The sequence below is a fragment of the Sus scrofa genome, chromosome 3 (assembly GCF_000003025.6).
Source record: "Sus scrofa isolate TJ Tabasco breed Duroc chromosome 3, Sscrofa11.1, whole genome shotgun sequence".
Taxonomy (NCBI): domain Eukaryota; kingdom Metazoa; phylum Chordata; class Mammalia; order Artiodactyla; family Suidae; genus Sus; species Sus scrofa.
The window spans coordinates 85,216,458-85,232,703 of record NC_010445.4 but is presented as its reverse complement, the minus strand read 5'-3'; the positions used below and the strand labels follow the sequence as shown (position 1 = coordinate 85,232,703).

General features: G+C 42.1%; 1 protein-coding gene across 2 annotated transcripts in view; it reads left to right on the top strand.

Annotated features, from left to right (window-relative positions):
• CCDC85A (coiled-coil domain containing 85A) overlaps positions 1-16,246 on the top strand; it is a 691,471-nt gene that overhangs the window by 417,151 nt on the left and 258,074 nt on the right. For both annotated transcript variants that reach the window (XR_002342946.1, XR_002342945.1), the window contains exon 14: positions 15,928-16,035. The gene's annotated coding sequence lies outside the window, so the exon portion shown is untranslated. The remainder of the gene's footprint in view (positions 1-15,927; positions 16,036-16,246) is intronic.

The window sequence follows — 16,246 nt, the reverse complement described above, 5'->3', positions numbered from 1 at the left end:
TGCAGAGAATACATAATGACGACTAAATACGCATGGTATGGAGAGAGGGCTTCACACGACGTCCTATGAGCAATCATGGAAATAACTGGGGCTGTTTATCCTCTACACAAAAAGACCTAAAGGGTACCTTTAGAGACAACTTTGACTGCCCATGGAGTTTTCACAAAGAGGATGACTTTGGTTTGTTCTCTTCCCAGAGGCTGGTATGAGGATCAGTGAGTAGAAGGTGGTGACAAGGATGCTTTCTTAATGGAGGAGTTTCCTTACAACCAAGGCTATCTGAAAGTGGAGCAGCATTCCATATACATATATATATATATATATATATATATATATATATATATATATGATAGTGCTGTTCTAGACCCAAGATAAGTGTTTCTATTTATTCCCAGGGGCGTGGTGAGCTGCTCATCACTCGGGGCATCAAAAAAGGCCGACAGAGTAGCATTATCATTGTATAAGATGCTCACATATCTGATAAGAGGTTGGGCTAGACCACTGAGGGCCCCTGCAAATCTGAGGTGTTGGGTTCCAGGAAATCAGGACTGTAGAAGCATCTGCCTATTTGGCAGGATAATAGAATAGAGAATCCACAGAACTCTCTACCTGTGCACTGGGGACTGGGCACTGACTGCTTGCCTGTCCTTTTATAAGAAAAGACCAACATTGAAACTCAGTAACAGCTTTTTCAGTACTGGGGCTGAAGGTGATTTCAGAGTTTATTTCCAAATATCTCTAAACTCCAAGGTATAGAAAGACAGAGTCTTTACTAAAAGAAACTTGCCTTTACCTTATACTTACCAAGTTTTAGACCCGGGCTGCCCCCTTCTGTAGCCACTACCCATAAGCACTTGACATGTGGCTAGTCTACATTGAGATGTAGCAAATACATAAGATTACAAATATTTGGTATGACAAAAGAATGTAAAGCTATCTCATTTATATATTTTATGTTGACGTTTTGTAATGATAATATGTTGTTGTATATATGAGTAGAATTAAGTTGAACTATTTTCCTTTTTTAAAAATGAAACCACTACACAATTTAAAATTATATGCTCAGCTCACAATATATATCTACTGGACAGTGGTGTTCTAGACCCAAGATAAGTATTTCTATTTATTATTTACTTAATCCTCACTACTATTCCAGGAGGTCCCATCATCATCCCCATTTTATTCACTAAGACACTGGAATTTTAAGAATCTGAATAACTTGCCCGAGGTCACGTGGCTACTAAGTTGCTGACATGGGATCTGAACTCATGTCCACTATACTCTACGGCCACACTCTCCTACTATTTTATGCTGCTATCAAATGACATGCTCTATGGGGAATTGCTGCAATGTTCAAAAATGCTGGAGGAAGGAACATGAGAAATGATTGTGGAAATGCTGACAGCAGCTGAACTACATAATTAAAAATGCAAGGCCTCTGAAGTATGTACCTTTGGGGCAGGAGTGGACAGTGAATCTGCCTCCAGGTTTGACTGCACAGTCCATGCCCTCAGAAAAGGGAAACTGCAAACCTGGAACCTTGCAAATGCCTGTCATTCAGGGAATTGTAAAGTTTTGGAGATGGAAGGGCATTTCAGGGGTAGAGCGCCTCTGGGTCTGATCTCTGCGGGCTGGTTTAGGCCGAAGCAGAAACTCCTTCTACATCATGAAAAGCCTGCATATGAATGCTTTTGGTAGGGTTGCTTGATGGAACAGATAGGTAAAAAGGCCATTAGGAGATGTCCCCGGGGTCATTTAAAAGCTGCCTAGCTTCTGGCTCAAAAAGCGAACTCAGGAGTTCCTGTCATGGCGCAGGGGTTAACGAATCTGATTAGGAACCATGAGGTTGCAGGTTTGATCCCTGGCCTTGCTCAGTGGGTTAAGGATCCAGCGTTGCCGTGAGCCGTGGTGTAGGCCAGCAGCTACAGCTCCAATTAGACCCCTAGCCTGGGAACCTCCATGTGCCACGGGTGTGGCCCTTTCTAGGCAAAAAGACAAAACAAAAAAACCAAAAACTAAAAAACGAAGTCATAAGTAACCAGCCTGTACTTGGAACTGCTTTAGCTGATTCAAAAAGACATTTTCTTTTATTTTCTTTATTTTTTCCCCCTAATTCATGTTGCAAGGGAGGTTTGGACCTGTTTGGAGGAGATTCTCCTTTACATTTTCTCAATACGCATGAAGCCTTCTCTCTCCTGGTCCTGCCCTCTGTGCCTCCCGGGTAGAGACAGTGTTGCTCCCTCTGGCCTCGTTACTCTTGGGAGACATCTCCAAGCCAGGCTGTAGGGGGCTGGGGGTTGCAGGTTGAGGGGGGTCCTCCAGGGATATGCATCGGGAAGGTTTCTTCCTGAGATCGCCTGCTGGTTCTCCCACTTAAGAAGACAGAAGGCAGCCCTAGGCTGTGGAGGGCAGCGAGATCAATAACAGGCCTTCTGCTGTTCTGAGTTCAATAAATAAGTACAACCCCCCAAATAACATTCATTTGAGAAGATTCATGAGACGTGAGGTAAATGGGCTGTACAAATGTCCGACTGAAGGGAGAAAGGAGCCATGGTAATGATTTTACCTGCCCAAAGGGAAGAGAAACCAGAATTGGAAGGGAAGTGATTGACTTATAATTACACTGACTGGGGACTCTGGGGTTGTGACCACAGAAAATTACTCGAGTTTTCCAGAGCCTTACAGCAGCAACAAAAGCCCCAAAGCCCAAGGCTCCAAAGCAAGTTGGCTACAGTCACCTCTGGGTCTCTCAGGAGGAGGAAGGGTGCGGGGCGAGGGAGCAGTGGGATGCCAGCTAGTTCAAGAGGTTCAGGGTGAAGCTGTGGAGGCAGCGGTTTTGTTGCAGGGAAAATGGGGCAAGAGAGGATTGGTCATTTCCCAGGTCTCAGGTGTCCCAGGGTGCCAAGTGAGGGTCCTTGACACAGGAAAGAATTCAAGAACAAGCTGGAGTAAAATGCAAGCAGGTTTATTTCAAGAGATACACACTCCTCAGACAGTGTGGGCCATCTCAGAAGGTGAGAAAGGTGGCCCTAGGGCATGGGGTCATCTTGGAAAGTGAGAGTGCCCTGAGGTGTGCGGGTGGTTAGTTTTTATGAGCTAGGTAATTTCATAGGCTAGTGAGTGGGAGGCATATTCCAACTATCTTGGAGAAGGGCCAGGGATTCCCGGGAGTTGGGCCACCACCCATTTTTTTTTTTGCCTTTTATGCTCGGCCTTGCAGCTGTCATGACACCTGTGGGTGTGCCATTCAGCCAATAAGCATATAATGAGGCTCTAGCTCTGTTGGAAGTTGAATCTTCCACTGACTTGGGCCTAGTACATTCTAACCAGTTTCTGTGCTATCCTGTTCTTTTTTTTTTTTTTTTTTTTTTTTTTTTTTTTGCATTTCAGGGCTACATCTGAGGCATATGGAGGTTCCCAGGCTAGGGGTCGAACTGGAGCTATAGCCACCGGCTGACATCACAGCCACAGCAACACTGGATCCAAGCCGCATCTGCAACCTATATCACACCCCAGCTCACAACAATGCCAGATCCTTAACCCACTGAGTGAGGCCAGGGATCGAACCCTCAACCTCATGGTTCCTAGTTGGATTCATTTCCAGTGCGCCACGATGGGAACTCCTGATATTCTGTTCTTAATGGTTGTGTCATTCTTTTAATGGTTGTGCCCTGCCCTCTTTCTTCCTGTCTGTTTTGGGGACCTACCCACCCAGAACCATGGATAGCCATGTAGGGGATGGGTCAGAAAGGGAACATATTTCATACATAAGCCATAAAAAAATATGTGAGGCTCCCATCCTCCCAGCTTCTAAGGACTCAAATGAGGTGATGGGGCTCAGTGACTAGGACAGAGAAATGAGTGACTCTCAGCTCAAATTCACAGTTCCTTCAGCTCTGCATTTCGAAACTGAGAGAGACATCCAGAAGTGACTGGAAGGAATGTAGCCATTCTTGTTGACCTCAGAAGGTTGGGGCTGCACCTTCAGGCATACCTTCATAGACCTGCCTGCTGGGAATTCATCCAACCCTTTTGCAACCCACTTTTATTTCTAATGAGTTTCCATTAGTAGTACTATTAGCAGTAAGGGCTGTGACCAGTTAGGAAGCAGAGCCGTGTGGGGTAGATCTCAAGAAAGGCATCTTTTGGCCAAAGGTTGCTGTACTAGGTATCTGCTATAGTCTGTGACTCTGTTCCAGGTGCCTTGGGAGCACTGAAGATAATTTCCAACTCCCATCAGCCCCAGTAAGTCCATCAAAATTCTTACCAGAGTTCTAAACAAGAAGGTAAATTTATAACCTTGAGTTCTCTCTCTGTGTATGTTCCCAGCCCACACAGTAAGTAGTTATTGCAAGTGAAATAAATATTTGAAAGCTGTAAATGATGGCTTTGCAGTTATGTTTTTCCAAGGGGCATTCATCGTATTTCCTCTGAAGTAAGCAGGCAGCGCTAAGAGAGACGTATTGAACCAACTGCCTTGCAGGTGCCCTTGCCTCATTCAGATTCTTCCCTCCACAGCATCACCAGTGAAACATCACTGAGTCATGTCAATTCAGCCAGAAAAATACACAGTGTTTCCCCTTTTCTAATACAGGCAGCACATTATTTTAGGCTGCTTAGGGTGAGTCTTCTAGAGTTCCAGACAGAGGCCAAGGAAAGTTTGTCATTTGATGACGTTTCCAGGAAAAGCATTGAAATAACAGTAAGGGTTTCAAAGTCCAACGTGAGTGCTCAAATGGCATCTGGAATTTAAAAGGGATTAAAATGTAAAATTAGCTCAGTATCCCCCATCGCCCTACCCCCACCCCACCTCTTCACCAGAACTGTATGGAAAGTAAACCTCCCACAGATCAAGCTCTGCCACAGTGTTAGCAAGCAAAGTGCAGAGCGGGTCACAGTATTTCTAATTCAGATTAATGACCCCATTCAGCCCTGTCTCCTTAGCAGGAAATTAGAAAGTGTAGGAAGGAGCAAATAGTGATTCATAATGCGTGACTCCGGGTATTGGCAGTTGTGCTCGTTAAAAGCTAAGATATTGTTTTGATATAAAATAATTGAGTCTGACTTATTTATGGGATAAAGTGTTGTCCATAATGGGAGATCCTTTTTACAAAGCCAGCTGGTTATACACCCATATGCTTGAAGGACAGAAGAACTGACCTTTGCCCATTTTGTGTTTGCTGCAGCTCTGTCAGAAACAGTAATATAGGGTAATAGGCTCGCAGGCTGTCGTACTTTTCTTGTTCTCTGCTGTTGATTCTTCATCTCTTCTTCCTCCCCGGTCATCTCTCTCCACCAGGGCTAAGTCTTGACCTTCTCTTCTCCACTCTTCATACCTACTTCTTCAGGGAGCTTATTTAATCAGGGGGCTTCATTTGTCACCAGTTTGCATAAAGCTAGGACCTTTTCCCCAAGTCTTATTATCTCTTCTGTTTTTCAACACAGGCACACACACACACACACACACACACACACACACACACACACACACACACACATTTTCCTTTATTTTACATACACTTAGGTATGAAAGCAGACTGTTATTGTCCCTTTGTAAATTCCACTCCTCCAAATTCCCATTCATAGCCATGCACGTCCATTCTTTCCTTCCTTGGCTGTCCGTATTTTGTCAGTCATCAAGAGCTGCCCTTTCCTCCTTGGATTCAGCCCTTTCCTCCATTTATTCTTTCAATATGTCAGCTTGGCTCAGGCTCTTGTTTAGGATAATAAATTTTGAATAAAAATTATGCAAATATATATACATAAATTATATATGAATATATAACCAAATCACTTTGCTGTACAGCAGAAATTAACACAACATTGTAAGTCAACTATACTTCAATAATTTTTTTTTTAAAGAAGTAAAGGAAGAAAAATAAGTGCATCGTGCATCTCAGAAGTCATTTCCAAACCTGGATATGTATTAGAATTTCTTGAGGAGCTTTTTGGAAATGCAGGTTCCTATTAACTCTGAGTCTCATCTACTACTCTCCTCTTGCATGTGCCCCTTCTGCCACTAGTCTCCTTGCTTTTCTTTGAACACACTGTGTATATCTCTGTCTCAGGGCCTTTGTACTTCCTTTTAAAGACTCAACCTAGATGTCCACACTGGCTTCTTCTGATGGATATTATCTCCTCAGAGAGGTGAACACACTAAAATAGATTCTTCCAACTGTCCACTGTGTGTTCATTCTTTCTGGGCAGCTGTCTTTCCTAAATAGTGAGCTCTGAGAGGGCAGAGATTTCTGTTTGGCTAACAGCTTTATCAGAGCTAGAAAGAAGCTTTACATGTTGTAGGCACTCGAGCAATATCTGCTGAATCAACACCTAAAATTTGAATGAGACTTCAGGAAGGCTTGTTTTAAAATGATGGGTTTTAAAGCATGGTCTCTCGACCAGCTTCAGCATCATGTGAGAAATTGTTAGCAATGCGAATTCTTCCGCTTCCCATCAGTCCTGCTAAATATGAAACAGGGAGGCAGCTATGTGGGTTTCAAGAAGCTCTTCAGGTGACTCTGATGCTGGGTAAAGCTTGAGGACTACTGCTCTAAGATATTGTTTGGGTGCCATGTCATCTTTTGCACTTAGTACTATTTGCCAAGGCAAAAAAAAAACCAAAAAACTCACATCACTCATGTTTGACATTTATACTCCTATCAGACTATTCCCTGATAGTTTCAGGTGCAATTGGTCAGGAAGCTGTCTTGTCCTGTGCTCCTTAAGTATCAGGAAGAACTCAGTACATATATGTTGGCTGGTTGATTTCACAATATTCCTTGGATATTCCTTTTCTTAAAATCTCTAAGTGTCATATAGAAAAAGAAATTTATACTTTTACAGCTAGTACAGGTATGCATGTTATTAGAATATAGAAAATACACTGATTGAAAATACTTGCAGCATTCCTGCCATGGCACAGTGGGTTAAGAATCCAAATGTAGTGGCTCCATACAGATTCGATCCTTGGCCTGGTGCCGTGGGTTAAAGGATCCAGTGTTGCTGCAGCTGTAGCATAGGGCACAACTGTGCTTCGGATTCAATCCCTGGCCCAGGAAATTCCATATGCTGCAGATGTGGCCATAAAAAACAAAAAACCTTGCATCTTTGTTAATTTTAACTCATTGTTTTATTAATTGTTAAGAAAAATATTTAAGTAGTTAAAGGCATGGGCTTGGGAGTTGTATTTGGATCAGGACTTAATTGGTAAAATGGGCACTAATACCTGCCTTGGAGAATTAATAGCACTGGCTCACGGTAGGTACTCAAAGTAGGTATTATTAATAATGATAATATTTGGCATTTTTATACCTCATAATATGTAACATTCATTATCCTAAAACTGGCAGCAGCAGCAGCATCACCTAGGGATTGCTAGAAATGCAAATTTCTGGGCCCTACCCAGATTGACTGAAACAAATCTGAAAGTGTGGACCAAATACTATCTGTTTTAAGAAGACCTCCAGGTGGTTCTGATGCATCCTAAGCTTTGGGAACTCTGCTGTAAAATCATACTCTCTCTCCCTCTTTCTCTCACACCATCTCCGTATATATATGGTGTGCTTCTTTGGGTAAACAGTTTATTAACAGGTGAAAGGACAGTGGTAGCCAACAACTAGAGAACTCCTGCTAAGGAACAAGTCAATAGCACCCAAGTCATTTGCATTTGGAAAAGACCCAATTCCTGGTTTCTGTATCCAACCCATTCGGTGGCCTAGCTTTCTGACAGGTCTTTGAAAAATGAGGGCCCCAGTAACAGCCTCTCTCCCTCCAGTGTTTCCCTGGCCTGCAGCAATTAAACTGCTGAGCAGAAACTGGATCTGATGGTCTGTTAACCCTTTGTCTGCTAAAGCATAGAGACAGTTTGTTGTGCTGGAGGGATTTTTCTTCTCAACTTCTCTTCCTCCCACTGTGCTACAAAGGAAAACTGTCTCCTTAAACATCTCCTCATCGAGCCACTGCGTCTGTGTGATTGAAACAGCTGGGTCAGAGATCAGCAAAGGTGAAAGGTCATCACAAACTAAATGCAGCTGCTGAATCTCCTTGTGCTTCTCCTTGGCGTCATGAAGACAAATAGCATTAAAAAAAAATTCCCCCCATGAAGCAGTTCTCATTTTCTCCTTTTTCATCACCCTTCAAGCATTTCTTAATGAACTATACAGTTCAATCATCTATGAGTCTGATGGTTTTAAAATCCAGGCATAGCTTGGCCAGAAACAATCAGAACTGTGTTGATTAAGACAGCTTTCTCAGTGCTTTTGTCCTTGGGTTACCAAGTTTGGTCTTTTACCATGGTTCAAGTCTCATTGTTTATATTTTTGACAACCTCAAACAAACGTGTAGGAATATCCAGCCAGTCCTTTAGTGCCAGGTGCGACAGGCACTGGGCAAGCACTTCCCAGTTATAGATAATTGTGATGTCTTTTTCTTTTATGTACATTCATTGCTTCTTATTGTCCACACATGCTTTATAGATTCCATCTGTGAGTTTTGAATTCTAGACCAGCACCTTCCACTGTCTACCCGGAGATACCTCAGGAAACCCAAGCTAATTCGAATGTGAGTTTAAGAAAGGCAATTGGCATCGCAATCTTATTTAAGCCACATCTGTTAGAACCCAGGAACTCTGTATTAAGGAGAGACTATCCTTTCTATTTCTCCACTTCTAAAGTTGAGAAGAGTTTTGAATTTAGTAAACAGAATAGGAACCATCCAAAGATACCCAAATGCATACTTCTTTAAGGATGAGAATCTCCAGTATTCAACCCAAGCTTGTATTTAATGAGGTCTGTATGGTACTCAGCATTGTGCTTTGCTCACAGTAGATGCCCAGCACTTTTTCATGACTCAGTATTATTTACAGTTGTGAGTTTTAGCCATCCAAAGCATAAAACTGGAATGAAGATATAAGAGATGGAGATATCTGATTTTATAGTAACATGAGAATTTATTCATCAGATTTGGGTTTTGACTGTGTTGGTGCAGATGATGGAAAAAGGAATTGTACTCTTGCTTTTAAATAAACACATGTATGTAAAAGCAGCTAATATGGATCCACTCCTGTCACACAAGTGCTCACTTATGTGTGAATTATCACTTTGATTTTTCTTCTCTCCTCAGGTCAGTGATGGTCCATCTGCACGCCAAGGGACAACTGTGCTAGAAAGGGCAGGAATCAAAGCCATAGTCAGTGGTTTCCCACCTTGGCCCTCTGTAGGCAGGCAGGGTTGGAAGCAGGGTGGAGGAAAGGTTCGCAGAGTTATTTGCAGAAGATTTGAAATCCAAATGTGCACCAATCATTGCCTATAGACAAATTAAACACTATCTCTTATACAGAGTTCCTACTCTTTCTCAAATATCTCTCTGCACACTATTGTGGTAAACATACACATATTTATCTGAAATCACTACAAAATGAATTGTAGTTTGTTGCCATCCTTTGTTTTCTCAACTGATATCAAGTGATGCCTGAGAACTGTTTTGTATAGAAAAGGTTTCCATCTGTTGAAAAACAGGGGGCACTGCTGTTTTCTAGCATTGCTTAAGGTAAGACTTCCCAGGTGTGGTCCTAAAACCTTGTGGTACCTGCTTAAAATGCAATTACCCAGCTCCATTTCCTGACAGTCTGGATTAAAATCTTCCAGGCAAGGAACTAGAAATCTGCTTTCAAAGTTCCTAATGTCAATTTTTCCTATACATTGAAGTTTGAGAACCATGGGCATAGGAAGTTGGAAAATACCTAACATAATCAGGTGTGAGCCTCAGGAGGTTAACATTTTGTTTTTTCAAGTTTTACGTGAAAGATGGAATATCTCTTTCTCATTGAAATCTTTGACACTATTCAGAAAGTTCCTGGAATATCTATCAATCATGTCAGAGGGCCTACTAACAATTTTAAAGTGCCATATCTCTGCTGGAACTCTAAAACCAAAGAAGACTCATTTTGGATCATCTACAGATGAGGCTTAATCACAAAACTATTTGCCTTCATTGGTGTGCACTGAAATACCTTGTGAATTAAATTACAGTGGCAGGGAAGTTGGACTACAGATCTGAAATCATTAGCAACTCCTGAGAGCATTCACCTGATTTGTGTGTATTTAAATATAATCTTCAATAAAATTAGGAAACCTTTACCACCATCTGTGTTGCCATAGCAAAGTGCAGGGGCAGCAAATAGCTGGTCTAAGTTTTGACCCTCCCCCCCCCAGCTAGCATGCACCTAGACATTTCTAATCAATGCCAGCAATCCTTCCTCTTAAGCGAGGATATTTATGCCTCAGAATCCTGTGCTCCAGGCAGCTGTTAGCAGATGGGATGATGGATGATGAAACCGACTTGGCTACGTCTGGGATGGTGAAGGGTATGGTCTTTGCAGTTGTGGGTTTAGGGGGTTCAAATCCGAGTTTTGCCTCTTTGAGGCTGTGAGATGTAGAGCAAGACCCTTAAGGTATTTAGGTACTAATTCTCCTTATTTGCAAAAATGGGATTATAGTCCCATCTCACAGGGTTATTGTGAAGGTGATAGAAGAAAATGCATGTAAATTGCTTAGCATTCCTAGCACGCAGTGAGTACTCAATAAATTTTAGGTGTTGTTATTTTTAATATGGCTTGAAATGATGTGATGAGCACCAGGAGAGAGGGACTTGTTTTGCAGGACCTCTTGAGTTCTATGAAGCAAGCGTGGAGGATTTTATTATCAGAGTGCTTCTTTACTGCAGCCCCCCTCTTTGGGATCACAGCCTATATTTATTGAGGGCTTAACAACTGCAGAAAGTCTTCTAAGTACTTTTTAAAGAATAACTAATTTGATCCTCACAAGAACCCAAGGGGTAGATATTAACCCCAATTTATGGATGCAACAGCTTGAGGCATATAGAGGTTAAGTTACTTATAAGGGATGGACTTTGGCTGGTTCTGTTTTTGGGGTATTTTTTTTTTTGTCTTTTTAGGGCTGCACCTGCAACATATGGAGGTTCCCAGGCTAGGAGTCCAATTGAAACTGTATCTCCTGGCCTATGCCACAGCCACAGCAACACCAGATCCAAGCCATGTCTGTAACCTACACCACAGCTCATGGCAACACCAATCCTTAAACCCATTGGGCAAGGCCAGGGATCAAACCTGCATCCTCATGGACCACTATAGGAACTCCAATGTTCTCCTCAATTTATGCCACAAACATGAATTACTCTATTTCACCTCTTGCAGAATTCAATACAATAACTTCTGACTATCTAGGAAGATTTTACACTTTCTCTGCTGCGTGAATTGGGAAAGAGCTTGTTGGAGACCTGCAACATATAATAAAAGTCTAAATATAAGGCCTGCCCAGTCATTTCTCCCTTGAATCTTTGTAATGTCTTAATGCAGCAGGCACTGGTCATTGTTACCCCCAAGGAAAATAAGGTCACTTATCAACACTTTACCAAAGCTTACCAACCCTTAGCTTTGTAAGTGACCTAATCTGTAGAGTGTGTGAGCAACAGGGCCAGGATTCAACCCCATGTCTGTCTGACATCAAAGCCTACTCTCTTAGTCACATGCTTTATATGACAGACAAGGAAGGTGTGATGGAAATCTGAGGCCATGGACATCACAAAGATGGAGAGAAGCCAGAACATCTGGCTCAGAGTTTATAGAGAGAAACCAGATGCTGGGATTTAGAGACCCTCCTTTGACTTCATCAAGCTTTGCCCTCAGTTTAGTCACATGCAAAAGGTGGGGCCCTGTGTCCTGGTGCTGTCCACCCCATGAGCCTACTGCACAGCAGCTTAGGGATGAGGGAGGAACTATCCCAAAAGCCCACCTGTATTTTCCCAGAGACCTATGATGTACCTTGCACTTTAGGGGAAGAGGAAAGGAGGAAAGTGATTGTTTCTGATCCCATCCCTATCTGCTGCTTTCCTGCTATCTTTTCAACAATTTTATTGTGCTTCTGCAAACATAAACTGATAGTATGCAAATTCATAGTAATAACAAGTTAGAAAAGACAGAACAAGTCCCAGCCCATATCTTTGGAATTCAGCCAGATGTTCTCTCTGTCTTTGGCCAGACATAATTTCTGTAGCTTCCTTTTTACTTCTCCAGTTCCAACCCTATTTTGACAGACCTTTAGCTTCCTATGTACATTCCAGACTTTCCTTTTCCTATAACTAATTTTGGACCTTCATTCCCAGGCCCCACCCTTAGCATCCTCTGTGCACACTTGGACCCACATAGAAGTCTGTAATGGGGTGTTCTGTAGTGGGGGTGTTGCTGAGTTCTAGCACCTGTCAGAAGGATAACTCTTGTCAATTAGGGGTGGGGAATCAAATGCCTAGTGTTGGGGAAACTAACCAGCTCCCGAGATCTGGGTGGTGGATCTGAGTCTGTAAGAATCAGCTGAGGCCTTTGTTAAAATTCAGATCCTCAGGTCCTGCTCTCCCCCAGTTCTGATTCAATAGATCTGAGATAGAGTCCAGGCATCTGCATTTTAATAAGCACCCATGTAGTCCATATACCTCACGGTGAGAAATAAAGGTTTGCTGGTGGTGTCAGGAGTGTCAGACCATGTCACATCCAGCCTTTGGGTGGCAGAGGGGTTGGGGGATGGTGGTGGCACTAAACCTCTGTCTCACCTGGGAGAGTGAGACAGGAGTCAGGGGACTAAGACGGCAATGTGCATCCTCACATTCTTCTTCCCCTCTTCTATGCTGTTCCCACTTCCTTCTCTTCTAAAAGGAATTCTAAAGATTTTCTGATAAGGATACTTTATTATATATACAACGGCTTTCAATGAAGCTATGCTAGTTGCGGGGAGGAGGTCTGGGGGGCTCCACGCTGACCTTTCTTCCACTTTATTCTTTGAGGAAGTGCTTAAGGCAGGTCCCTAGACACTTTACATTTCCCTCAGGATTGATTTGAAAATAGTCTTAATCTAACCCCCTTTTACAGATGGAGAACTTGAGGCCCAGAGAGGTGAAGAGACTCTTGTAAGGCTGGCTAGAGGCCTAACTGGATGATTACCCTCATCTACTCAGTCTCAGGCCACTGAGATTTCCAGGCTATGTTAGAACATCTGTGTTCAATGTGCAGTCCGTGGGTGTTCTAGGGGACCAAGTGGTGAGCTGGAGTCTTATAAGTAAGTTTGGGGAACACTGGACGCAGCCCATCCAAGCAGGTTTCTTTATGGCAGGGTTTCACAGACCCTTGGATATTCTAATGAGAATTATCAATCTCCAATAAAGGTTATGGAGGCAGAGTTTTCCAAACTCTTTTACTAACAGATATTTCCCCACCCCTTGTAACATATTAATCAGCCTCTCAAAGGACATTATTGTTGTAAGGAAAACTGTTTGAGAATTGCTGTAATACTCTGTGTTGCCCTGAGAAAAGCCAGAGAGAGTCCATAGTCACTAAAGATCAGAGTCCTCAGGAGGTTATCAATTCACACAGACTTGCTGTAGACTTGTCTAGCCACCTCTGACACCTGAACTGCCACACCTGGGCTCCAGGTGGATCAGTGTGCCCAGTTCCCATGAGAAGGAAGCCACAGGTTGGGAACAGTTGTAAGCTGCCTGACAGAGTGGCTGCAGAATGAGTGTCAGCCCTACCCCTCATTGGATGCAGAAGCCTAGCTCTCAGAACTGCTAAACCTGAAGGACAGCATTGAATGTGTCAGGAGGAAACATCAGCTCCGTGTTCAGTTGAAAACACGAGGGCTGCTGTGGTCAAGGACCAAGCCAGGGAGGAAGCAGTATTAAGAAGCATGCTCCAGCTACCTGCTCTTGGAGCAGAGACATTACCAGGGAAACTGACAGAGCTGGGTGGTGCTGGGGCATCAGTCAGAGTCCAGTCCCCTGTTCAGGAGATGACAGAAGCTGACTAGTTGGTCAAGCGGAAATTATGCTGGCAATTTTGCCCCCTTTTCTGATCATTTTTGAAGATGTGTCTGTGATTTGTAGGCTTTGCAGCCGACCCTTCTAAGGCTACCAGCAAGTGAGCAATGAGAGTTCTGCCTATAGGTGAACCAGAGACTTGGCAGCAAAAGGGGGATGGAGGGGAGGCATCAGAGTCTAGAAAATGAGAAAATGCAAGTAAAACCAGCAGTCATTAGATCCCTGTCACATAACCCTGGGGGTGAAGCAGATCACCCAGCAAGTGTTCCCAGAGAGGGCATGAGCTGACCCACCGTGAAGGAGGGCTTCTCTTGGCTGGAGAAAGTGACTTAGTGTTGCATGTCCTATAGGCACTTGGCCAGGGTAAGGCCTTGTAGCCCAGATTAACCTTTATGGTGACTAATGGGCCAAGCCCAGGAAGCACCCATGTCGTGTTGAGTAACCATACATTGAAGAAAATTTGGTTCCTGATCTGATTTCATTGTAATCTTTAGCTTTTTTGTCTGATTAAAAACAAAAAGTATAGAAATTCCCTGGTGGCTCAGCGAGTTAAGGATCTGGCGTTGTCACTGCTAATGGCTCAGGTCACTGCTATGTTATGGGTTCAGTCTTTGGCCTGGGGAATTTCCACATGCTGCAGACATGGCCAAAAAAAAAAGTATATGTTCATTATTAGTAAAAGGCTTGACTACAGTGTTATGAGCAAGGTCTTTGGAGATTGAATTTGAGCCCTCAACTCACTAGCTTTGTGACTTTGGGCAAGCCACTTATCACTTCCTCTTCTGCAAAAATGAGAAAAATAATCATACCTGCCCCAAGTGGTTGTTATGAGGATTTAATGAGACAATTATATAATGATATAATGTCCTTAGCAAAGTGCCTGGCATATAGTGAACTCTTAGATTTTAGCTATTATTAACATAATTATTATGATCTCATAAACCCAAATGGATAGCCTATTAATGCTTTAGTGTATTCCTTTTCAAACTTTTAATCATGTGTTTCATTTTTAAATAGGTAGGCTCATGTGAGACACATGCAATTTTGTGTCCAGCTTTTTTCAATTAATACTCTATTCTACTTGCTGAGTTTATAATGGGATAGAGGTAGGAGGACTAGATTAGGAATAAGCAGACTTGGGTTAAAATTTAGCTTTACCACTTATAGCAACTGTGTGACTTTGGGAAAACTACTTAACTCGTCTGAGACTCAGTTTCTCAACTGAGTTGGAATGACCATTGATGTCTTACAGAGCTGTTAGGAGAATTCATAGGATGATAGATTAAAGGCCTAGGATGAGGCCTGGCATATAGTAAGTATGTAACAATGGTTGGTTCCCTTATTGTGGGGACAAAAATACAGTAATATTTCTGAGCTTCCAGGGAATGTTTTAATGTTCTATATTAAAGAATGAATTAGAACAAATGAATGAAAGTAATGAATACTAGTTGAGCAAGAGGGATTTCCACAAAGAATTCTACAATGAGAAATGTAAGATGTGAGAAGTATCTACTGTATCTAATAATTTCATATTTGTAAGCAAAAAACACTACTGTTCCCCATAGACATGTATATATGTTTACATATGATTGTATAAGCTTAAAGAAAGGTGTACAAAGATAGAAAACAGGCTGTTAATAGTGGTTACTTGGTGGGGGGAGAAGAGAGAGAGAAAGAAAAGAAGCAAAAATATATATAGCATAGTGCTAATATAAAGTTTAGAATATGTAATCATGAGTAGTATTATAAATATTTAATAATCAAACAGCTATATAGACAATGCCTAGCAGATTGACATAGATAAATTGAAATATTGATTTGACTTCAGGTTGTTATGTGAGTAATTTTCTTTTGGGTTACGGTTATTTCAATATGTCTCTTAAAATATTTATATTATTATTCTTGTTATTGTAAATGAGCTCCTTCACAGTTGGTTATGGTAAGGAAACTGAATTAGACAGGCTTAACTAACATAGTAGTTAGTTAACAGTCAAGAGACCGGTGTCCATAGCAGTCATATCTGTTGTTTTCCAATTGTTCTTTCAGAAACCCCAGGGGTTCCAAGGATGTACCCCTTGGCCAACAAGTGGGAAAGTGCTAGACTCCCATATCTGTATCTGCTTCTCTACTCTTCATCACCTCCAAATCTCAAATGTAAGTAGAACAGCTCATATTCATTCATTTTATATTGGAATTTTCCATATAATTTTATTTGAAGAAAGTCCTGGTACTTAAAAAGAATTTGAATATTGTTACTTTAGACAGTGATGCCCAAGCAGGGCCAATTCTAATATGAATATTCTACATATTACACTTAATAATTACATTTTGAGGGAGTTAGATATGGCTGCAATATGGCCAAAAG